We start from the raw sequence: 24,474 nt of genomic DNA, 5'->3' as shown, positions 1-24,474 counted from the left end.
GGGCGGCCAGGAGCACAGCGGTGTGACATCAGCACGTCACACTACAAGACGGACGGTGCCGTTTCTCGGCAGCGCGACCGTCCATTACCTCCAGGAAATTCATTTTTACCCCATTTGGGGTAATTTATCCCTGTTCCCTGACCACTAGTCTAGGGACACAAGGAATTCCCCCTCCTCGAGACCGGACCCCACTGCCCGCAGGGATTCCATCTTGAATTTGAAAACCCGCAGATAAGGGTTCAAGACCTTCAGATTCAAGGTGGGCCGCACCGAACCGTCCGGTTTTGGGATGACAAAAGACTGGAGTAAAACCCCTTGGCGTACAACGGAGGAGGAACCGGAACCACGACTCCCGTCTGTAAAAGCTTTTGAATGGCTTCTTGCAAGGTAATTCTTACAACGGATAAAGCTGGTAAGCTTGACTTGAAAAATCTGTGAGGAAGGAGTGTTAGAAATTCCGTGAGAAATGAGATCCCTCACCCAAGGATCCCTGCAGGACATTGCCCACACGTGGGCGAAGTGTTGAAGGCGAGCGCCTACCGGAAAGACGGCCTGCTGTTGGGGCCAACCGTCACACGGAAGGCTTTGTGGTAGAGGTTCCGGCGGTTTAGTCCAAGGAAGCTGCAGGTTTTCTGGACTTACCACGAGATCCTCTCGGAGTGGTGGAGGCTCCTCTGCCTCTGAATCTTGCCACACGAAAGGACTGCAAGGAGGGTCCTAAGTAAGAGCGTCTAGCAGGAGGTGGAGCTGACGGCAGATAGGTGGACTTACCCGCCGTTGCCTGAGAAATCCATTTATTCAACTCATCGCCAAACAAGGCATCACCTGTAAAGGGTAAAGATTTTCCACTCCATTTTGGGAATCAGCATCCGCTGACCACTGACGCAACCACAGAGCCCTGCGGGCCGAAACCGCCATAGCAGTAGTACGGGCATTTATCTGACACAATTCTTTTGCAGCTTCGCTCATAAAGTTTGCAGTAGCGTAATGATCTCATCCTGGGGCAGTGAGTCAAAACTATTAATAATATTATCAGACCATTTGACCATTGCCCTTGAAATCCAACCACGTTGTGAGACACCCGCTGCTGTATATATTGCTTTGAGAGTGGTCTCAATTTTACGGTCAGCTAGGTCTTTCAGGGATTTTGCCCCCGGCACCGGCAGTACCAATTTACATGACAGTCTGGACACGGAAGTATCTAAAGAGGGGTTTTTTTTCCTATACCTTCTGTCACGATCCGGGTATCTGGACGCCATTACTTACCCTTCAGATGCCTCCTAAGGCTGGCTCAGCGTTCCAGGACCGGATCCCGCTGTTCCTGAGTTTCCACATGCAGAATGTCAGAGTGGTGATTTCATCAGCCGCGGCCTCCGCTGTGCCCGCGTAATTAAATGTGCGCTTGTCAGTCTGGCGTCTCCTGTGGCCGGCGTCGCCATTACTGTTTCAATTCTCACATGGATTACAAACCAAACTTCCCTCCAAGTGTCTGCATGGGCGCAGCCATCTTGGATTTTGTCATCTGATCATTTCCACCAATCTGCTGTCTGTATTGTTGATTTGCATAATTGCCTAGCCAACCCCTTCCTTGCTGCAGGTATAAGTAAGCTGTGCCTGAGCAAGGAAGGCGTCAGTGCTTTGGTTGTCTAACCTAGTTCCAGTTTGTCTCTCTCCTGTGGTTGTCTTCCAGGTTCCAGCTCCTGTCTCCAGACTTCTGCTATAGAGACCCGCACCAGCATTCCATCTGCGGTGTAGCCTGACTCTCCGATCCATTCTGGACTCACCTGTTTCCAGCTACAACAATCACCTGCTTCCAGCCCAGCTTCCAGCAGTGTACAGCTTCTCTTAAAGGGCCGGTGTCCTTTCTGCAGTTTACCACTCTCCACCGGTATTATTATTTCACCGCTCTCAAACAATCACCTGCTTCCAGCCCAGCTTCCAGCAGTGTACAGCTTCTCTTAAAGGGCCGGTGTCCTTTCTGCAGTTTACCACTCTCCACCGGTATTATTATTTCACCGCTCTCAAACAATCACCTGCTTCCAGCCCAGCTTCCAGCAGTGTACAGCTTCTCTTAAAGGGCCGGTGTCCTTTTCTGCAGTTTACCACTCTCCACCGGTATTATTATTTCACCGCTCTCAAACAATCACCTGCTTCCAGCCCAGCTTCCAGCAGTGTACAGCTTCTCTTAAAGGGCCGGTGTCCTTTTCTGCAGTTTACCACTCTCCACCGGTATTATTATTTCACCGCTCTCAAACTCCAAACTTCATTATTATTTCATCGCTCTCAAGTTCGTTTATTATTTAACTGGTCCCAGCCAGTATCCACTCCGTATCAACAACAGTCTGGTTCCAGCCAGTATCCACAGCAGCCGTTTTATCTTCAGCAGCCCAGCCTTTCCTGGAACACCGGCTGGTACGATCCTGGGTTCTCTCCATTGCTACAGTCAGGCCTGGTAAGGACTTTCCAACTAGAAGATTATAAGAACTGTCTCACACTACCAGTGCCTGTGGCCCTTGCCACCCTGTAGTACCCAGGAATTGTATTTATCCTCTGTTGACTTTTAGGTTTCCTTTTACTGCTGCTGTGTTACGGAATTTGTCATAATAAACATCATTGACTTTTATCCTGGTTGTCGTGGTCACGCCTTCGGGCAGTTATTCTACATGTTACTTACATGTCTAGGGGTCTGATACAACCTCCCAGGTTCCGTTACATCTCAGCCCCTACAACTGAGGCTGCCTCCCGTCAGCTCAGGCCCTCAGTTGTGACAGTAAGCACTGACCTAATGAATCCAGCCGGAGACCAGGATCAAGGGGCCAGGCCGATGCAAGAACTGGCAGCCCGACTTGAACATCAGGAGGCTGCACAGGGCCACATCATCCGCTGTCTCCAGGATCTCTCTACACGGCTGGATGGGATTCAAACGACCCTCCGTGGACCTGGCATGTCCGGTGCGTCCACTACAGTGACACCAGCTGTAACCCCACCCACCTTACCCATTTCCAGTCCACATCTTCATCTTCCAACGCCAGCAAAATTTGATGGATCTCCAAGGTTCTGCAGGGGATTTCTCAATCAATGTGAAATCCACTTTGAGCTTCTACCTGGCAATTTCTTCAGTGACCGTACCAAAATTGCCTATGTCATCTCCCTTCTCAGTGGCTCAGCCCTTGACTGGGCATCACCTTTATGGGAGAAGTCTGATCCCCTGCTATCCTCCTATACTGACTTTGTAGCTACATTCAGGCGCATCTTCGACGAGCCAGGCCGGATAACATCTGCTTCATCTGAGATTCTTCGTTTACGCCAGGGAACACGTACTGTGGGACAGAATCTTATACAGTTTAAAATCCTGGCATCCGAACTGGCATGGAATGACGAGGCCCTGTATGCTGCATTCTGGCATGGCTTATCAGAACGCATCAAGGATGAGTTAGCTACCAGAGACTTGCCCTCTAAGTTGGATGAGCTAATTTCTCTTTGCACGAAGGTTGATCTACGTTTCAGAGAGAGAGCAACCGAGCGAGGAAGATCATCTACTCCTAAATCTTCTGCTCCTCCTCCTCCTCGTCAACCATCTCCATCCAAGGATGAGCCTATGCAAATTAGTCGTTCCCGTCTATCTCCCGCTGAGCGCCGAAGACGTCTCTCTGAGTCTCTCTGTCTCTACTGTGCAGCTCCGTCGCACACTATCAATGCCTGTCCCAAACGTCCGGGAAACTCCAGATCCTAGCTCGCCAAGGAGAGGGCCGGCTAGGAGTAATGATCTCCTCTCCATCTCCTCATGACTGTAACCTCCCAGTGTCGCTCCAAATTGCTCAACGTTACAGGAACGTCATTGCCCTCCTTGATTCCGGAGCAGCTGGGAATTTCATAACCGAAGCTTATGTTAAACGGTGGTCCCTACCCACCGAGAGACTGTCCTCGTCCATCTCTTTGACTGCCGTGGATGGCAGCAAGATTTTTGACGCAGTCATTTCCTTAAGGACTCTTCCAGTTCGTCTGAGAGTGGGAGTTCTTCATTCTGAGTATATATCTTTTTTAGTGATCCCAAGAGCCACACATCCAGTGGTTTTAGGCCTTCCATGGCTCCGTCTCCACAACCCATCAATTGACTGGACGACTACGCAAATACTGGCATGGGGTCCCTCCTGTGCTGAGACTTGTTTAGCCAAAGTTCTTCCTGTTTGTTCTTCCTTCCCCAGGTCAACTGATGTTCCGCCTCCTCCATATCAAGACTTCACGGATGTGTTCAGTAAAGCCTCTGCTGATATCCTTCCTCCTCATAGAGAATGGGACTGCCCAATCGACCTCATTCCAGGGAAGGTTCCACCGCGAGGCCGAACTTATCCGTTGTCTCTGCCCGAGACACACTCCATGGAAGAGTACATCAAAGAGAACCTGGCGAAGGGTTTCATCCGACCATCTTCTTCTCCAGCCGGCGCAGGCTTCTTCTTCGTTAAGAAGAAAGACGGTGGTCTGCGTCCGTGCATCGACTACAGAGGTCTGAACGACATTACCATCAAGAACCGATACCCTTTACCCCTGATTACCGAGCTCTTTGATAGAGTTAGTGGTGCAACCATTTTCACAAAGCTGGACTTGAGGGGTGCCTACAATCTCATCCGAATCCGTGAGGGTGACGAGTGGAAGACCGCCTTTAACACCCGTGACGGACATTATGAGTACCTCGTCATGCCCTTCGGATTGAGCAACGCTCCAGCAGTCTTCCAGCACTTCGTGAATGAGATCTTCAGGGACATCTTGTACCGCCATGTCGTGGTTTATCTAGACGACATCCTCATCTTTGCTAATAATCTCGAAGATCATCGTTTCTGGGTAAAAGAGGTTCTTTCCCGTCTCCGTGTCAATCACCTCTATTGTAAATTGGAGAAGTGTGTGTTTGAAGTTAAAACCATTCCGTTTCTAGGTTACATTGTGTCCGGTTCCGGACTAGAGATGGATCCTGAGAAACTCCAAGCAATCCAGAATTGGCCTATACCCTTAAGCCTCAAAGGGGTCCAGAGGTTCTTAGGGTTCGCCAATTATTATAGAAAATTTATACGAGACTTTTCCACCATTGTGGCGCCTATCACTGCATTAACCAAGAAAGGTGCTAATCCGTCCAAGTGGTCCGAGGAAGCTACACAGGCCTTTCACCTTCTGAAGCAACGGTTCATCTCTGCACCAGTTCTGAAACAGCCTGACACCGACTCTCCTTTTATCTTAGAGGTAGACGCCTCCTCCGTTGGAGTAGGAGCAGTGTTATCCCAGAGGGCCAAAGATGGACATCTACATCCTTGCAGTTTCTTCTCCCGGAAGTTCTCTCCAGCTGAGCGCAACTATGCCATTGGCGATCAGGAGTTGCTAGCCATCAAGCTCGCTCTGGAGGAGTGGAGATACCTGTTGGAGGGAGCTTCCCACTCAATCACCATACTCACCGACCACAAAAATCTTTTATATCTCAAAGGCGCACAATGTCTGAATCCTCGTCAGGCCAGATGGGCACTTTTCTTCTCTAGGTTTGACTTTAAACTCCAGTTCTGTCCGGGTTCTCAGAATCGTAAGGCCGATGCCCTTTCCCGCTCATGGGAGCAAGAAAATGAGTCCGAGTCTGCAGACAAGCATCCTATTATTAATCCGTTGGCATTCTCCACGGTAGGGATGGACTCTACGCCTCCACCAGGGAAAAGTTTTGTTAAGCCAGTTCTAAGGAAGAAGCTCATGCATTGGGCCCATGCTTCCCGTTTTGCTGGACATACAGGCATTCAGAAAACCCTTGAATTTATTTCTAGGTCCTACTGGTGGCCAACTCTGAAGAAGGACGTTATGGAATTTATTGCCTCCTGCCCAAAGTGTGCCCAACACAAAGTCTCCCGCCAGTCGCCTGCGGGGCAACTGGTTCCATTATCTGTTCCCCGTCGACCATGGACCCATTTGTCGATGGACTTTGTTTCCGATCTACCTATCTGCAACAAGTTTAATACCATCTGGGTGGTAGTTGACCGGTTCACCAAGATGGCACATTTCATTCCTCTCACCGGTCTTCCGTCAGCTTCCAAGTTGGCTCAAGTGTTTATACAAGAGATCTTCCGACTTCACAGTCTTCCTGAAGAGATCATCTCGGATCGTGGAGTACAATTTGTAGCCAAATTTTGGCGAAGTTTGTGTCAAGCCCTCCAAGTCAAGTTAAAGTTTTCCACGGCTTACCATCCTCAGACCAATGGTCAAACCGAGAGGGTGAATCAGGACTTGGAGGCCTTCCTCCGTATATATGTGTCTTCCTCTCAAGATGACTGGGTTCAACTCCTTCCTTGGGCCGAGTTCAGCCACAACAATCAATACCATTCCTCATCTTCTTCTACACCATTCTTCATTAATTATGGATTCCACCCTAAAGTCCCAGAATTCCAACCGCTTCCCGCAACTTCTGTTCCAGCAGTGGATGTCACCTTGCGTCAGTTTTCAAATAACTGGAGGAACGTCCGCGCAGCCCTGCTTAAAGCCTCATTCAGGTATAAGAAGTTTGCCGATAGGAAGCGTAGAGCGGTTCCTGCTCTCAAGGTGGGTGATCGTGTGTGGTTGTCCACGAAGAATTTGAGGTTGAGAGTTCCCAGCATGAAATTTGCACCTCGCTACATCGGACCCTTCAAGATTGAACAAGTCATCAATCCTGTTGCCTACAGGTTACAGTTACCATCCTTCTTGAAAATACCCAGGACATTTCATGTTTTTTTGTTGAAACCGCTGATCCTGAATCGGTTTCATTCCGCACTTCCTCCAGCTCCCAAAGTTCAGACTCAACGGGGAGTCGAGTACGAGGTGGCCAAGATTTTGGACTCACGTTTCCGTTACGGTCAGTTACAATACCTCATTGACTGGAAGGGCTATGGTCCTGAAGAACGCTCTTGGACCAATGCCTCAGATGTCCATGCTCCTGCCTTGGTCCGAAATTTCCACGCAAAGTTTCCTTTAAAGCCTAAGAAGTGTCCTGGGGCCACTCCTAAAGGGGGGGGTGCTGTCACGATCCGGGTATCTGGACGCCATTACTTACCCTTCAGATGCCTCCTAAGGCTGGCTCAGCGTTCCAGGACCGGATCCCGCTGTTCCTGAGTTTCCACATGCAGAATGTCAGAGTGGTGATTTCATCAGCCGCGGCCTCCGCTGTGCCCGCGTGGTTAAATGTGCGCTTGTCAGTCTGGCGTCGCCATTACTGTTTCAATTCTCACATGGATTACAAACCAAACTTCCCTCCAAGTGTCTGCATGGGCGCAGCCATCTTGGATTTTGTCATCTGATCATTTCCACCAATCTGCTGTCTGTATTGTTGATTTGCATAATTGCCTAGCCAACCCCTTCCTTGCTGCAGGTATAAGTAAGCTGTGCCTGAGCAAGGAAGGCGTCAGTGCTTTGGTTGTCTAACCTAGTTCCAGTTTGTCTCTCTCCTGTGGTTGTCTTCCAGGTTCCAGCTCCTGTCTCCAGACTTCTGCTATAGAGACCCGCACCAGCATTCCATCTGCGGTGTAGCCTGACTCTCCGATCCATTCTGGACTCACCTGTTTCCAGCTACAACAATCACCTGCTTCCAGCAGTGTACAGCTTCTCTTAAAGGGCCGGTGTCCTTTCTGCAGTTTACCACTCTCCACCGGTATTATTATTTCACCGCTCTCAAACAATCACCTGCTTCCAGCCCAGCTTCCAGCAGTGTACAGCTTCTCTTAAAGGGCCGGTGTCCTTTCTGCAGTTTACCACTCTCCACCGGTATTATTATTTCACCGCTCTCAAACAATCACCTGCTTCCAGCCCAGCTTCCAGCAGTGTACAGCTTCTCTTAAAGGGCCGGTGTCCTTTTCTGCAGTTTACCACTCTCCACCGGTATTATTATTTCACCGCTCTCAAACAATCACCTGCTTCCAGCCCAGCTTCCAGCAGTGTACAGCTTCTCTTAAAGGGCCGGTGTCCTTTTCTGCAGTTTACCACTCTCCACCGGTATTATTATTTCACTGCTCTCAAACTCCAAACTTCATTATTATTTAATCGCTCTCAAGTTCGTTTATTATTTAACTGGTCCCAGCCAGTATCCACTCCGTATCAACAACAGTCTGGTTCCAGCCAGTATCCACAGCAGCCGTTTTATCTTCAGCAGCCCAGCCTTTCCTGGAACACCGGCTGGTACGATCCTGGGTTCTCTCCATTGCTACAGTCAGGCCTGGTAAGGACTTTCCAACTAGAAGATTATAAGAACTGTCTCACACTACAAGTGCCTGTGGCCCTTGCCACCCTGTAGTACCCAGGAATTGTATTTATCCTCTGTTGACTTTTATGTTTCCTTTACTGCTGCTGTGTTACAGAGTTTTGTCATAATAAACATCATTGACTTTTATCCTGGTTGTCGTGGTCACGCCTTCGGGCAGTTATTCTACATGTTACTTACATGTCTAGGGGTCTGATACAACCTCCCAGGTTCCGTTACATCTCAGCCCCTACAACTGAGGCTGCCTCCCGTCAGCTCAGGCCCTCAGTTGTGACACCTTCCTGTCCTCAGCGGGGAGGTGAAAGGAAGACAACAACCTCTGAGGAGTTTGGAATTTTTTGTCAGGATTTACCCATGCCTCCCTGGCCAGGGAGTTTAGATCCTTTGACACAGGAAATGTGGCTGGGGATTTTGGCTTTACATTAAAGTACAATTCTTCATCAGGTTCTGCCTCCTGATTGGATATGTTAGGAACTTCACTTACAGCATAAATGAGGGCCTCCACCCCAGGGGATAGAGAGCTGTCCTCAACCGTATAATCTGATTCATTTAAATCGGGCAGGTCAGAATCAGACTGGAGCACCTGTGGCAGTGAGCGTTTATGAGAGCCCAACAGAAGGGGCTGAGAAGCCTTTCTGTTATCAGCAGCTTTAGCAATACAATCCACACAACACCTGTCTTTCTCTCCTAGCTGCAGCCAGTTCTGAATTTACATTATGAATCATGCTCTTAAATGTATCTAACCAGTAAGGTGCTTGGGAGCCGTTTCCCCCTGTGGGGATAATGAACACTGTTCACACATGAGTACACATCACTTTGTCAGCAGACATGATGTACACAATGACAATGCAGTGAAAACCCATTAAAAACACCTCCACACAGACCCCAGAGAGCCCCTGGAGTGACACAGAGAAAAGGAGACCAGCACACAAACACAGCAGCGCAGTGTCTAGCTAAATATGTGGATCACACTAACTTATGTGCAGCGACGCTACCGCTGATGTGCTCCCTGCTTGCTATGACACCCTGATACCAGTACAGAGTCCCTGGTACCAGTACAGCCTGGGCCCGTGGAGGAGCAGCGTGCATGCAGCCTTGTGATCCGCAGCAGCAGGAAATGACTTCCCACCACTGGTCCCGCTCTCCGGGAAGCCCTGCCCCCGTAATGCAGCGCGGTCCCTCTTAGTTTATACTGGCTGAAACATGTACATACACCAAATATAATGTATACTGACAGATGCTGAGTACCCTGTAGAGCAAAGCTCTCTTCTGAGCCAGTGGGTCCACGGCGGGTACAGCAGCTCGTGGCGCGTGACATGCCGGCAAACCACACCGGGGACCCGCTAACCGGGACCCCGATGTTAACACTCACCGCACCTGCGTCTCTTCGGCATCTGTTAGAGGGTGGCGGCGTGCTGCTGGTGTGGGCACACACAGTGTAGTGTGTGAAACAGCACATCAGGAGCTCAGTGTCCTGTCAGCAGGGATTACGAACCATTAACCCTCAGGAGGTTGGTTTGGTCCCCCCCTCTATGTCTCATGAAGCAGGTAGCCTGGTTGCCAACCAGTACTACCTGAAAAAAATAAAATATAAAATAAAGGACACTCTGGAGCTCCAGAGAAGTGCACCCAACTCCTTGGGAACATTTTTCTAAACCGAGTCTGGTAGGAAGGGCATAAAGGGGAGGAGCCAGCACACACATACACACACTAAAGGTTTTTAAAGTGACAGGCTCCAGTGGACCCGATCTATACCCCACGGTATTAAAATACAGTTCCCCGGTATCCATTTGGACGTTAGAGAAAAAAACCATTTGCCAGTAACAGGAAAATAACCGGACACCAGAAACTGCTCCACCTGTATAAGATGAATACCAGGACACCACAGGCTGCTCCCCCTGTATAACAGTATTAACAGGTTGGGTCGGGGCGGTAGGGATCCCGGCGGTCCACATACTGACACCAGCATCCCAGCCACCAGGATGCCGGCAGGGAGGTGAGCGCAATGAAGCCCCTTGCGGGCTCGGTGGCTTGCCACAGGTTCTATTTCCACTCTATAGGTGTCGTGGACACCCACGAGTGGGAATACCCTCGGGCACCCTGACGGCAGGGATCCTGCCGTCGGTATGCTGACCGCCGGTCACCTGACTGCATCCCACATTAACAGGACACTAGAGCATACTTGCCTATTCTCCCGGAAAAGCCGGGAGGCTCCCGAAATTCGTGTGGCACTCCTGGCCCCCCCATGGAAGTGGGCAAGTCTGCCGGAATGCCGCTTAACCCCCGCCGCATCCACCTGCTTACATCATCTCCTGGCTTCCCTCAGCTACGCTGCAATCTGTCAGACAAAAGGGGGTGGGGCGATGACGCGATTCATGCTAAATCGCGTCATTGTAGCCATGCCCTCCGCTTTACAATGCCGGTAATGTAGGCATTTTAAAACGGGAGCGGGGTTACGATGACGCGTTCACGTCACCACCACCCCCGTTCTGCCTCCTCCACATTCCCTGCTTTGTGACCTGGCTGCTCCCTCCCAGAGGGAGCAGCCTAGATGTGGACAAGTATGCACTAGAGCAGGGGTGGCCAACCAGTCAGAGACAAAGAGACAAAAAATAAGAATTTACTCTCCGGTAATTCTATTTCTCGTAGTCCGTAGTGGATGCTGGGTACTCCGTAAGGACCATGGGGAATATCGGGCTCTGCAGGAGACTGGGCACTCTAAAGAAAGATTAGGTACTATCTGGTGTGCACTGGCTCCTCCCTCTATGCCCCTTCTCCAGACCTCAGTTAGGGAAACTGTGCCCGGAAGAGCTGACATTACTAGGAAAGGATTTGGAATCCAGGGTAAGACTCATACCAGCCACACCAATCACACCGTACAACTTGTGATAACTATACCTAGTTAACGGTATGAAACAACAAATGAGCCTCCTTAACCGATGGCTCATAACAACCCTTTAGTTACGCAATAACTATATACATGTATTGCAGAGAGTCCGCACTTGGGACGGGCTCCCAGCATCCACTACGGACTACGAGAAATAGAATTACCGGTGAGTAAATTCTTATTTTCTCTGACGTCCTAGTGGATGCTGGGTACTCCGTAAGGACCATGGGGATTATACCAAAGCTCCCAAACGGGCGGGAGAGTGCGGATGACTCTGCAGCACCGAATGAGCAAACTCAAGGTCCTCCTCAGCCAGGGTATCAAACTTGTAGAATTTTGCAAATGTGTTTGAACCCGACCAAGTAGCAGCTCGGCAAAGTTGTAAAGCCGAGACCCCTCCGGCAGCCGCCCAAGAAGAGCCCACCTTCCTCGTGGAATGGGCTTTTACAGATTTAGGATGCGGCAGTCCAGCCGCAGAATGTGCAAGTTGAATCGTGCTACAGATCCAGCGAGCAATAGTCTGCTTTGAAGCAGGAGCACCCAGCTTGTTGGGTGCATACAGGATAAATAGCGAGTCAGTTTTCCTGACTCCAGCCGTCCTGGAAACATAGATTTTCAGGGCCCTGACTACGTCCAGCAACTTGGAATCCTCCAAGTCCCGAGTAGCCGCAGGCACCACAATAGGTTGGTTCAAATGAAACGCTGACACCACCTTAGGAAGAAATTGGGGACGAGTCCTCAATTCCGCCCTATCCATATGGAAAATCAGATAGGGGCTTTTGCATGACAAAGCCGCCAATTCTGACACACGCCTGGCCGAAGCCAAGGCCAACAGCATGACCACTTTCCACGTGAGATATTTTAGCTCCACGGTTTTAAGTGGCTCAAACCAATGCGACTTTAGTAAATCCAACACCACGTTGAGATCCCAAGGTGCCACTGGAGGCACAAAAGGGGGCTGAATATGCAGCACTCCTTTAACAAATGTCTGAACTTCAGGCAGTGAAGCCAGTTCTTTTTGGAAGCAAATCGACAGAGCCGAAATCTGGACCTTAATGGAACCCAATTTGAGGCCCATAGTCACCCCTGACTGTAGGAAGTGCAGAAATCGACCCAGCTGAAATTCCTCCGTTGGGGCCTTCCTGGCCTCACACCAAGCAACATATTTCCGCCATATGCGGTGATAATGTTTTGCGGTCACATCCTTCCTAGCTTTAATCAGCGTAGGAATGACTTCCTCCGGAATGCCCTTTTCCTTTAGGATCCGGTGTTCAACCGCCATGCCGTCAAACGCAGCCGCGGTAAGTCTTGGAACAGACAGGGCCCCTGCTGCAGCAGGTCCTGTCTGAGCGGCAGAGGCCATGGGTCCTCTGAGATCATTTCTTGAAGTTCTGGGTACCAAGCTCTTCTTGGCCAATCCGGAACAATGAGTATAGTTCTTACTCCTCTTCTTCTTATTATTATCCTCAGTACTTTGGGTATGAGAGGAAGAGGAGGGAACACATAAACCGACTGGTACCCCCACGGTGTCACTAGAGCGTCCACAGCCATCGCCTGAGGGTCTCTTGACCTGGCGCAATATCTTTTTAGTTTTTTGTTGAGGCGGGACGCCATCATGTCCACCTTTGGCCGTTCCCAACGGTTTACAATCATTTGGAAGACTTCTGGATGAAGTCCCCACTCTCCCGGGTGGAGGTCGTGCCTGCTGAGGAAGTCTGCTTCCCAGTTGTCCACTCCCGGAATGAACACTGCTGACAGTGCTATCACGTGATTCTCCGCCCATCGAAGTATCCTTGTGGCTTCTGCCATTGCCATCCTGCTTCTTGTGCCGCCCTGGCAGTTTACATGGGCGACCACTGTGATGTTGTCTGACTGAATCAGAACTGGTTGGTTTTGAAGCAGGGGTTCTGCTTGACTCAGGGCATTGTAAATGGCCCTTAGTTCCAGAATATTTATGTGTAGGGAAGTTTCCTGACTCGACCATTGTCCTTGGAAGTTTCTTCCCTGGGTGACTGCCCCCCAACCTCGGAGGCTTGCATCCGTGGTCACCAGGACCCAGTCCTGTATGCCGAATCTGCGTCCCTCGAGCAGATGAGCACTCTGCAGCCACCACAGCAGAGACACCCTGGCCCTCGGAGATGCGATCCGGACCACTTGTCCAACAGATCCCACTGGAAGACCATTGCATGGAACCTGCCGAAGGGAATTGCTTCGTACGAAGCTACCATCTTTCCCAGGACTCGTGTGCAGTGATGCACCTACACCTGCTTTGGTTTCAGGAGGTCCCTGACCAGAGATGATAATTCTTGGGCCTTCTCCTCCGGGAGAAAAATCTTCTTCTGTTCTGTGTCCAGAATCATGCCCAAGAACAGCAGACGCGTCGTAGGAATCAGCTGTGACTTTGGAATATTCAGAATCCAGCCGTGCTGATGCAGCACTTCCTGAGATAGTGCTACGCCGACTAGCAACTGCTCTTTGGACCTCAACTTTATAAGGAGATTGTCCAAGTACGTAATAATTATGACTCCCTTCTTTCGGAGGAGCATCATCATTTCGGCCATTACCTTGGTAAATACACACGGTGCCGTGGACAGACCGAACGGCAACGTCTGGAATTGGTAATGACAGTCCTGTACCACAAACCTGAGGTACTCCTGGTGGGGTGTATAAATGGGGACATGCAGGTAAGCATCCTTGATGTCCAATGACACCATAAAATCCCCCTCTTCCAGGCTTGCAATAACCGCCCTGAGCGATTCCATCTTGAACTTGTTTATATAAATGTTCAAGGATTTTAAATTTAGAATGGGTCTCACCGAACCATCTGGTTTCGGTACCACAAACATTGTGGAATAGTAGCCCCGTCCCTGTTGAAGGAGGGGTACCTTGATTATCACCTGCTGAAGATACAGCTTGTGAATTGCCGCCAGTACTACCTCCCTTTCTCTGAGAGCAGCAGACAAGGCTGATTTGAGGTAACGGCGAGGGGGAGTCGCCTCGAACTCCAGCTTGTATCCCTGTGATACTACTTGCAGAACCCAGGGATCCACCTGTGAGCGAGCCCACTGGTCGCTGAAGTTCCGGAGACGCGCCCCCACCGCACCTGGCTCCGCCTGTGGAGCCCCAGCGTCATGCGGTGGATTTAGAGGAAGCGGGGGAAGATTTTTGATCCTGGGAACTGGCTGTCTGGTGCAGCTTTTTCCCTCTTCCCTTGCCTCTGGGCAGAAAGGAAGCGCCTCTGACCCGCTTGCTTTTCTGAGGCCGAAAGGACTGTACCTGATAATACGGTGCTTTCTTAGGCTGTGAGGGAATCTGAAGTAAAAATGTCGATTTCCCAGCTGTTGCTGTGGATACGAGGTCCGAGAGACCATCCCGAAACAATTCCTCACCCTTATAAGGCAGAACCTCCATGTGCCTTTTAGAATCAGCATCACCCGTCCACTGCCGGGTCCATAATACCCTCCTGGCAGAAATGGACATTGCATTAATTCTGGATGTCAGCCGGCAAATATCCCTCTGTGCATCCCTCATATATAAGACGACGTCTTTAATATGCTCTATGGTTAGCAAAATAGTGTCCCTGTCGAGGGTGTCAATATTATCCGACAGGGTATCAGACCACGCTGCAGCAGCACTACACATCCATGCTGAGGCAATTGCAGGTCTCAGTATAGTACCTGAGTGTGTATATACAGACTTCAGGATCGCCTCCTGCTTTCTATCAGCCGGCTCCTTCAAGGCGGCCGTATCCTGAGACCGCAGTGCCACCTTTTTTGACAAGTGTGTGAGCGCCTTATCCACCCTAGGGGATGTTTCCCAACGTGACCTATCCTCTGGCGGGAAAGGGTACGCCATCAGTAATTTTTTAGAAATGACCAGTTTCTTATCGGGGGGAAGCCCACGCTTCTTCACACACCTCATTCAACTCATCTGATGGGGGAAAAACCACTGGTTGCTTTTTCTCCCCAAACATAATACCCTTTTTAGTGGTACCTGGGTTAATGTCAGAAATGTGCAACACATTTTTCATTGCCGTAATCATGCAACAGATGCCCTTTGTGGATTGTGTATAGGTCTCATCGTCGTTTACACTGGAGTCAGACTCCGTGTCGACATCTGTGTCTGCCATCTGTGGTAGCGGGCGTTTTTGAACCCCTGATGGCCTTTGAGACGCCGGGGCAGGCACTGGCTGAGAAGCCGGCTGTCCCACAGCTGTTATGTCATTGAACCTTTTATGTAAGGAGTTGACACTGTCGTGCAATACCTTCCACATATCCACCCACTCTGGTGTCGGCCCCGCAGGGGGTGACATCACATTTATCGGCACTTGCTCCGCCTCCACATAAGCCTCTTCATCAAACATGTCGACACAGCCGTACCGACACACCGCACACACACAGGGAATGCTCTGACTGAGGACAGGACCCCACTAAGTCCTTTAGGGAGACAGAGAGAGAGTATGCCAGCACACACCACAGCGCTATTTAATCAGGGATTTACACTAACATAAGTGATTTTTCCCTAGTGCCCCCCTCTCTTTTTTACCCTTTGAGCCTGGAAACTGCAGGGGAGAGCCTGGGGAGCTGTCTTCCAGCGGAGCTGTGAAGAGGAAATGGCGCCAGTGTGCTGAGGGAGATAGCTCCGCCCCTTTTTCGGCTGACCTCTCCCGCTCTTATAATTTTATTATGGCAGGGGATTTTTACACATACATAGCTGATTAGGCTATATTATGTGTGGTTTGTCAAATTTAAGGTACTCTAATTGCAGCCCCCCCCAGCGCCCTGCACCCATCAGTGACTGGAGTATGTGGTGTGCATAGGGAGCAATGGCGCACAGCTGCAGTGCTGTGCGCTACCTTAATGAAGACCGAAGTCTTCAGCCGCCGATTTCCAGGATGCTCTTCTTGCTTCTGGCTCTGTAAGGGGGACGGCGGCGCGGCTCCGGGACCAGACGACTGAGGCTGGGCCTGTGTTCGATCCCTCTGGAGCTAATGGTGTCCAGTAGCCTAAGAAGCCCAAGCTACCACCACTTAGGTAGGTTCACTTCTTCTCCCCTTAGTCCCTCGTAGCAGTGAGTCTGTTGCCAGCAGATCTCACTGAAAATAAAAAACCTAACAAATACTTTCTTTACTAGAAGCTCAGGAGAGCCCCTAGTGTGCAACCAGCTCGGGCCGGGCACAGATTCTAACTGAGGTCTGGAGGAGGGGCATAGGGGGAGGAGCCAGTGCACACCAGATAGTACCTAATCTTTCTTTAGAGTGCCCAGTCTCCTGCGGAGCCCGCTATTCCCCATGGTCCTTACGGAGTACCCAACATCCACTAGGACGTCAGAGAAAACCTTGTTAAGTACGTCAAAGACCCGACATTGAGCCGAAGGCAATCATGCAGAAATGGGATGTGGCCTTGTGCCTGCTAGACCACGCCCCTGGTATAAAATACATTGAAACAGCCAGTGCCAACATAAAACACGATGAAAAAGCTACTTTCACATAAAATTATTGCAAAAGCAAGCTTCACATAATACACTTCATCTCCTCCATGTGTCACTCCAGCCAATGCATTCCTGTCAATACCGCTAGCACCCCTCTATGTCACTACAGCCAGCTTCCCATGTGTCACTACTGAAAGGACCCTACTGTGTCACTTCTGCTACCGCCCTCCTGTGTCACTCCAGCCAGCTCCTCACAAGTCACTCCTGTTGTGGTCACATGATTTAAAGCCACATTTGAATAAAGCAGGCCTGGCCAACCTGTGGCTCTTCAGATGTTGGAAAACTACACATCCCAGCATGCCCTGCCAGAGTTTTGACATTCCCTAATAGAAAAACTGTGACAAAGCATTATGAGACTTGTAGTTTTACAACAGCTGGAGAGTCACAGGTTGGAATAAAGAAAGAGCCGCATGCGGCTCAAGAACCACTGGTTGGCCACCGCTGCACTAGAGGTTGCTCCCCCGTACAACAGTATTAAAAGGACACCACAGGTTGCTCCCCCTGTATAATAGCAATAACATGATACCACAGCATGCTCCACTTGTATAATAACAGGACACCAGAGGCTACTCCACCTGTATAACAACAACAATAATAAACAGGGCACCAAAGACTGTTCCCCTTGAATAATAATAATACTACATTAGAAGCTGCTTTCCCTGTATAATAGTAATCAGTCTTACCTGCTGCGAGATATAACAAGGTCTCTTTACCCTTCTTACTTAATCGCCGTGTCTGACTGGGACTGGGAGAGTGCCTTGACCACAAGCGGAGATGACTGGTCTTCGGAAAAATGGCCGCCGCTTCCTCACACAAGGGACACATTATGGAAGTTTATCGCACCCGTTCAGTAACACTGCGTGCAGTGGTTACTTACATCATTAAGTCAAGCGACTGCTTTAATCACGTGACATGGCGTACCCACCACCGCCACCTACAGAAAGTCTAGAGTATTTGTGGTCAAGAGAGGATGGACCACAACAAAATGTCCGCAAGCCTCTATAGTTAAGTCGTTTTACAGGAAAATGTCTACCTCTATTGTCTACCTCTATTGACAGGACACCTTAGGACGTAACAAGGTAGAGACTAGGGTAGCGTCTAGATTGTTTTCGTGCAGAGGACCTATCCCATAACCCCCTGGCTCCATGTCACAATCTATTTGGAATAGAAAAGTGTGGCGAGCGAAGCGAGCGTCCAATGCTGCATAGAAAACAAAAAATACCTCAAACGGACGGAGAACGAAGAAGACATTTAGGAGCTGTAAGAGCAGAAGTTCTCCCATTCCCTCTCGTTTTGTCACGTCCAGGTCCTTTACACGAAGGCAACATAGACACAACCGTTTAGGTGCGTTTTTACTGAGGGGGAACTAGACACTACCGGGGTATGGGGGTAAATGTGGTGGGCATGAAGCTGTATAATGTGTGCCCAGATGTGTAATTATGTATAGGGTGTAATGCTGGCCAGTGACTGGGTATGGGGGGTATATGTGCTGGGCATGAGGCTGTATAATGTGTGCCCAGGTATTTATTATTGTGTAATTCTCATACGTCCTAGAGGATGCTGGGGATGCTTAAAGAACCATGGGATATAGACGCATACTTACCTACTTTCTGGCTGCTGCATCCGGGAGGGAGCAGCCAGGTCACACAAGAGGAGGCGGTATGGGGGCGTGGTGATGAGGTTGCATCATCAAAGTCACGCCCCTGCTCTGTAATGCCCACAATATCGGTATGACGGGGGGCGGGGCTACGATGACGCAAATTTGCGCGATCGCATCATCGCCCTGCCCCTTTTTTCTGTTTAACTGGCTGAAAGTGGTGGGGAGCAGCGGGAGGAGAGCGTGGTGCGGTGGGGGGCAAACGGGATGCGGGAGACTTGCCCCATTTCCGGGAGAGTGGGCAAGTATGTATAGACGGGATCCGCAGGAGACATGGGCACACTATAAGACTTTGAATGGGTGTGAACTGGCTCCTCCCTCTATGCTCCTCCTTCAGACTCCAGTTAGATTCTGTGGCCAGCGAGACTGGAGGCACACTGAGGAGCTCTCCTGAGTTTCTGAGAAAAATACTTTATTTAGGTTTTTTATTTTCAGGGAGACCTGCTGGCTACAGGCTCCTTGCAGCGTGGGAGTGAGGGGAGAGAAGCAGACCTACTTCTTTAGAGTTCAAGGGCTCTGATTCTTAGGCTACTGGACACCATTAGCTCCAGGGGGTTCGATCACTTGGTACGCCTAGCTGCTTGTTCCCAGAGCCGCGCCGTCACCCCCCTCACAAAGCCTGAAATTAGAAGCTGGGTGATTATGAGAATATCAGAAGACTTCAGTGACGGCAGAAGACGGCTTGAGGTACCGCGCTGCGCGCCATGCTCCCACACATATCACGGCACTACAGGGTGCAGGGCGCAGGGGGGCCCGCATAATACACTGGCAAGCAATATAACAGTGCCGCAGGCACTTGTTAGGGACCCCCGCCAGTATAAAGATTTTTGAGTGGGACCTAAGCGCGCCATGTCGGGGGCGGGGCTTAGCCGTATAGCTCTCGCGAGTGCCATTTTTTACCATCACAGATTCTATATATTGATGAAAGCGCTAGCAGGTCTGGGCAGTATTATTGCTAACTTCAGAACCGGGATAGGCGCTGGGTGTGAGCTGGCAGAACTCTCTCTGTGTCTCTCTACCAGGCTGTGCTGTGGGTCTGTCCCCTATAGCCCAGTGTGTTTGTGACTGTCGGTACGTGTGTGTGTGTCGACATGTCTGAGGCTGAATGCTCTTCCCAGGAGGAGGCTGGCGTGGGGACTGACAGCTCTGTGAGAGTGACGGTGTTGGCACCGCCGACGGAAAATTGGGTCAATATGCTGAGTGTTTTAAATACGAATGTGACTAAGTTGGCTAAGAGGTTTGATAAATCTGAGTCTAAGAACCAGTCATGGAGGAAATCCATGGAGGATGCTTTGTCACAGGTCCAGACCCCTTTGGGGTCGCAGAAACGTAGATACGGATACCGACACGAACTCTGATTCCAGAGTGGCTAAGAGTATTCAGTACATGATTGTAGCGATAAAAGATGTATTACATATCACTGAGGACCCTGCTGTTCCTGATACGAGGGTCTGGATGTTTAAAGGCAAGAAACCTACGGTAACGTTTCTTCCCTCTCATGAACTGAATGCACTTTTTGAAAAAGCTTAAAAAAATCCAGACAAAAGGGTACATGTTCCCAAAAGATTTCCAATGGCTTATCCGTTTCCCTCTGGGGACAGGGACAGCTGGGAGTTAATCCCCACGGTAGACAAAGCTTTGTCACGTTTATCCAAAAAGGAAGCGCTTCCGTCCCCTGACACGGCAGTCCTGAAGGATCCTGCGGATCGTCAGCAGGAAAATACCCTGTAGTCCATTTATGTCACTACAGGGTTGCTACTCCGACCCGCTGTTGCTGTGGCATGGGTGAGTAGCGCTATTGAAAAGTGGGCGTATAACTTGTCATTGGAGGTAGATTCCCTAGACAGGGATAGTGTGCTTTTGACCTTGGGTCATATCAAGGACGCTGCAGCGTATTTAAAAGAAGCAGTATGGGATATTGGCCTTTTGGGATCAAGGGCCATTTCCATGGCAGTCTCTGCTAGGAGAGCATTGTGGATTCATCAATGGAATGCTGATGCGGATTTTAAAAAGGCGATGTAGTCTTTACCGTTTAACGGTAAAGTCTTGTTTGGTGACGGCCTCACTGACCTGGTCTCTATGGCTACAGCGGGTAAGTCATCTTTTTTACCTTACGTTCCTGCACAGCAGAAGAAATCGCCTCACTATCAGATGCAGTCCTTTCAGCCCAACAAATTAAAAAAAGGACGTGGGTCCTCCTTCCTTGCTGCGAGGGGGAGAGGAAGAGGAAAAAGGTCACAGGCTGTGGCAAGTTTCCAGGAGCAGAAGTCCTCTCTGGCTTCTACCATATCCACCGCATGACGCTGGGGCTCCGTTGCAGGAGTCCGCACCAGTGAGGGCACGTCTCAAGCTCTTCAGTCAGGTCTGGGTGCACTCGGACCTGGATCCTTGGATAGTAGACATAGTAACCCAAGGGTACAAGTTGGAGTTTCAAGACGTGCCCCCTCACCGATTTTTCAAATCGACCTTACCAGCTTCTCTTCTGGACAGAGAGATAGTAAGCGTTGCGATACTAAAGTTGTGCCAAAATCAAGTAATTGTCACGGTACCCCCGTCTCAACAGGGGGAAGGTTTTTATTCGAGCCTGTTCATGGTCCCGAAGCTGGATGGCTCAGTCAGACCGATTCTAAACCTTAAATCCCTCAATTTCTTTCTAAAAAGATTCAAGTTCAAGATGGAGTCTCTACGAGCAGTGATCTCCATCTAGAGGAGGGGGATTTTATGGTGTCGGTCGACATAAAAGATGCCTACTTACATGTCCCCATATATCCTCCACATCAGGCTTACCTGAGATTTGCTGTGCAGGATTGTCATTACCAATTTCAGACGTTGCCGTTTGGTCTGTCCACGGCTCCGAGGATTTTCACCAAAGTAATGGCGGAAATGATGGTTCTCCTGCAGAGGCATGGAATCACAATTATCGCGTACTTGGACGATCTCCTCATAAACGCGAGGTCCAAGGAGAAATTGTTGAAGAATGTTGCTCTTTCACTGACGATTCTGCAACAACACGGTTGGCTCCTAAATCTGCCAAAATCACAGTGGGATCCAAAGACATGGCTGTCGTTCCTGGGTATGATTCTAGATACAGAATTGCAGAGCGTTTTTCTTCCAGTGGAAAAAGCTGTATTTCCAAAGAACATGGTAAAACAGATTTTGAAACCGGCAAGGGTGTCAGTTCTTCACTGCACTCGGTTGCTGGGGAAGATGGTGGCGGCCTACGAGGCCATTTTGTGTCGCAGGTTCCATGCCAGGGTGTTTCAGTGGAACCTGCTGGACCAGTGGTCCGGGCCTCACCTGGACATGCACCGGAAAATAGTTCTATCTCCCAGGACAAGAATTTCCCTTCTGTGGTGGCTGCACAGTTCTTACCTTCTGGAGAGATGCAGGTTCGGGATTCAGGATTGGATCCTGGTGACCACGGATGCAAGCCTCCGAGGCTGGGGAGCAGTCACACAGGGAAGAAACTTTCAGGGAAAGTATTCAAGTCAGGAAGCTTGTCTACACATAAACATTCTGGAATTAAGAGCCATCCACAACGGCATACTGCAAGCAGAGCATCTTCTTCGAGGTCCGCCTGTCTTGATTTAGTCAGACAATGTGACAGCAGTGGCGTACATAAACCGCCAAGGCGGAACAAAGAGCAGAGCGGCAATGGCCGAGGCCACGAAGATTCTTCGCTGGGCGGAAAGACATGCCAGCGCCCTGGCAGTGGTCTTCATTCCAGGAGTGGACAACTGGGAAGCAGACTTCCTCAGCAGGCACGAACTCCATCCAGGAGAGTGAGGTCTTCATCAAGATGTCTTTGCAGAAGTGACAAGTTGTTGGGGAGTTCCTCAATTGGACATGATGGCGTCCCGCCTCAACAAGAAACTACAGAATTATTGTTCCAGGTCAAGGGACCCTCAGGCGATAGTGGTGGACACTCTAGTGACACCGTGGGTGTTTCAGTCGGTCTATGTGTTCTCTCCACTTCCACTCATTCCAAAGGTGATAAAAATTATAAGAAGAACAAGGATTCAGGCGATCCTCATTTGTTCCGGATTGGCCAAAAAGGGCCTGGTATCCAGATCTTCAGGAGTTGCTCATAGAAGATCCCTGGCCTCTTCCTCTTCGGGAGGACCTGTTACAACAGGGGCCGTGCGTGTAACAGGACTTACCGCGGCTGCGTTTGACGGCGTGGCGGTTGAGCGCCAAATCCTAGCCCGAAAGGGTATTCCCAGTGAAGTCATTCCTATACTTCTTCAGGCTAGAAAAGAAGTAACGGCAAAGCATTACCACCGTATTTGGAGAAAATATGTGACTTGGTGTGAATCCAAGAAGGCTTCTACGGAAGAATTTCACCTTGGGCGGTTGCTCCATTTCCTACAAGCAGGTGTGGATGCGGGCCTAAAGTTAGGCTCTATAAAGTACAGATTTCGGCCTTGTTGATCTTTTTTCAAAAAGAATTGGCCTCCCTTCCAGGAGTTCAGACCTTCGTAAAGGGAGTTCTGCACATCCAACCTCCCTTTGTGCCCCCAGTGGCACCATGGGACCTTAATGTAGTGTTACAATTCTTGCAATCACATTGGTTTAAACCTTTGCGCAAGGTTGAGTTAAAATTCCATACTTGGAAAGTGGTCATGTTGTTGGCCTTAGCGTCTGCAAGGCGAGTGTCTGAGTTGGCGGCTTTGTCTCACAAAAGCCCCTATTTGATTTTCCATGCTGATAGAGCGGAGTTGAGAACTCGTCAGCAATTTCTGCCAAAAGTGGTTTCTTCATTTCATGTTAACCAGCCAATTGTGGTGCCAGTGGCTACTGACGCCTTGGCGGAGTCAGTCTCTCGATGTGGTCAGAGCTTTGAAGATATATGTCGCCAGAACGGCGCAGATTAGAAAGACAGAGGCTCTGTTTGTTCTGTGGGCGCCCAACAAGATTGGGGCTCCTGCTTCTAAGCAGACTATTGCGCGCTGGATTTGTAATACAATTCAGCAGGCTCATTCTACGGCAGGATTGCCGTCACGGAAATCGGTGAAGCCCATTCCACCAGAAAGGTGGGCTCAACCTGGGCGGCTGCCCTGGGAGTCTCGCCGTTACAACTTTGCTGAGCTGCTACTTGGTCGGGTTCAAACACCTTTGCGAAGTTTTACAAATTTGATACCCTGGCTGAGGAGGGTTCCGGTATGAATGGTCGACCATGTTATGGTCGACAGTCACTAGGTCGACATGGACACATGGTCGACACATGAAAAGGTCGACATGGTTTTTTAAAAAAACTTTTTTTGGTGTCGTTTTTTTGCGTAAAGTGACGGGGAACCCCAATTAGTACACCGCGTCCCCTCGCCATGCTTCGGGCAAGGTGCCTCGCTCCGCTACCGCTGCGCTCGGCACAGATTACCGTTCCCAATCGTAGTCCACGTGGATCGTAAAGTGTGGAAAAGTTCCACAAAAGAAAAAAAAGTAAAAAAAACTCATGTCGACCATTTTCATGTGTCGACCATTTTCATGTGTCGACCATGTGTCCGTGTCGACCAATAGTGGTCGACCTAATGACTGTCGACCATAACATGGTCGACCATCTGAACGGATACTGCTGAGGAGGACCTTTTGTTTGGTCAATCTGTGCTGCAGAGTCATCGCACTCTCCCGCTCGGTCTAGAGCTTTGATATAAACCCCATGGTTGTTGAAGCATCCCCAGCATCCTCTAGGACGTATGAGAAAATAGGATTTTAATACCTACCGGTAAATCCTTTTTTCTTAGTCCGTAGAGGATTCTGGGTGCCCGTCCCAGTGCAGGCTGTATCTGCAGTTTGCTTATAGTTACGCTCGTGTTGCGTTGAGTTCAGTCACTCTGTGACTGTTGTTAGTCATGCCGTTGCATGCGTTGCTGTTAAATGCCATGTTGTACGGCGTGTTATTGGTGTGAGCTGGTATGTATCTCACCTTCGTTAAAATAAATAAATAATTTTTCTTGAAATGTCCGTCTCCCTGGGCACAGTTCCTATAACTGGAGTCTGGAGGAGGGGCAAAGAGGGAGGAGCCAGTTCACACCCATTCAAAGTCTTATAGTGTGCCCATGTCTCCTGTGGATCCCATCTATACCCCATGGTGCTTGAAGCATCCCCAGCATCCTCTACAGACTAAGAGAAAAGGATTTACCGGTAGGTATTAAAATACTATTTCTCTAACGTCCTAAGTGGATGCTG

The 24,474-nt window shown here is 49.8% G+C and overlaps 2 protein-coding genes across 11 annotated transcripts in view; one reads left to right on the top strand and one right to left on the bottom strand.

The window, feature by feature from the left end:
* Positions 1-18,316, bottom strand: part of LOC135057039 (zinc finger MYM-type protein 1-like) — a 127,115-nt gene extending 108,799 nt beyond the window's left edge. The window contains exon 1 of one of the 4 annotated variants that reach the window (XM_063962890.1): positions 18,235-18,316. The gene's annotated coding sequence lies outside the window, so the exon portion shown is untranslated. Of the gene's footprint in view, positions 1-16,776; positions 16,845-17,314; positions 17,483-18,234 lie in introns of those variants that run through there. The other 3 variants (XM_063962893.1, XM_063962889.1, XM_063962891.1) reach the window with 3 other exon arrangements.
* The window catches only part of LOC135057044 (gastrula zinc finger protein XlCGF26.1-like), a 353,457-nt gene continuing 346,515 nt past the window's right edge, over positions 17,533-24,474 (top strand). For 5 of the 7 annotated variants that reach the window (XM_063962906.1, XM_063962903.1, XM_063962913.1 and 2 more), the window contains exon 1: positions 17,717-17,975. The gene's annotated coding sequence lies outside the window, so the exon portion shown is untranslated. The other 2 variants (XM_063962905.1, XM_063962904.1) reach the window with 2 other exon arrangements.

The sequence above is a fragment of the Pseudophryne corroboree genome, chromosome 3 (genome assembly GCF_028390025.1).
Source record: "Pseudophryne corroboree isolate aPseCor3 chromosome 3, aPseCor3.hap2, whole genome shotgun sequence".
NCBI lineage: Eukaryota > Metazoa > Chordata > Amphibia > Anura > Myobatrachidae > Pseudophryne > Pseudophryne corroboree.
The sequence above is the reverse complement of the archived record's forward strand: the minus strand, read 5'-3'. Positions and strand labels throughout refer to the sequence as shown.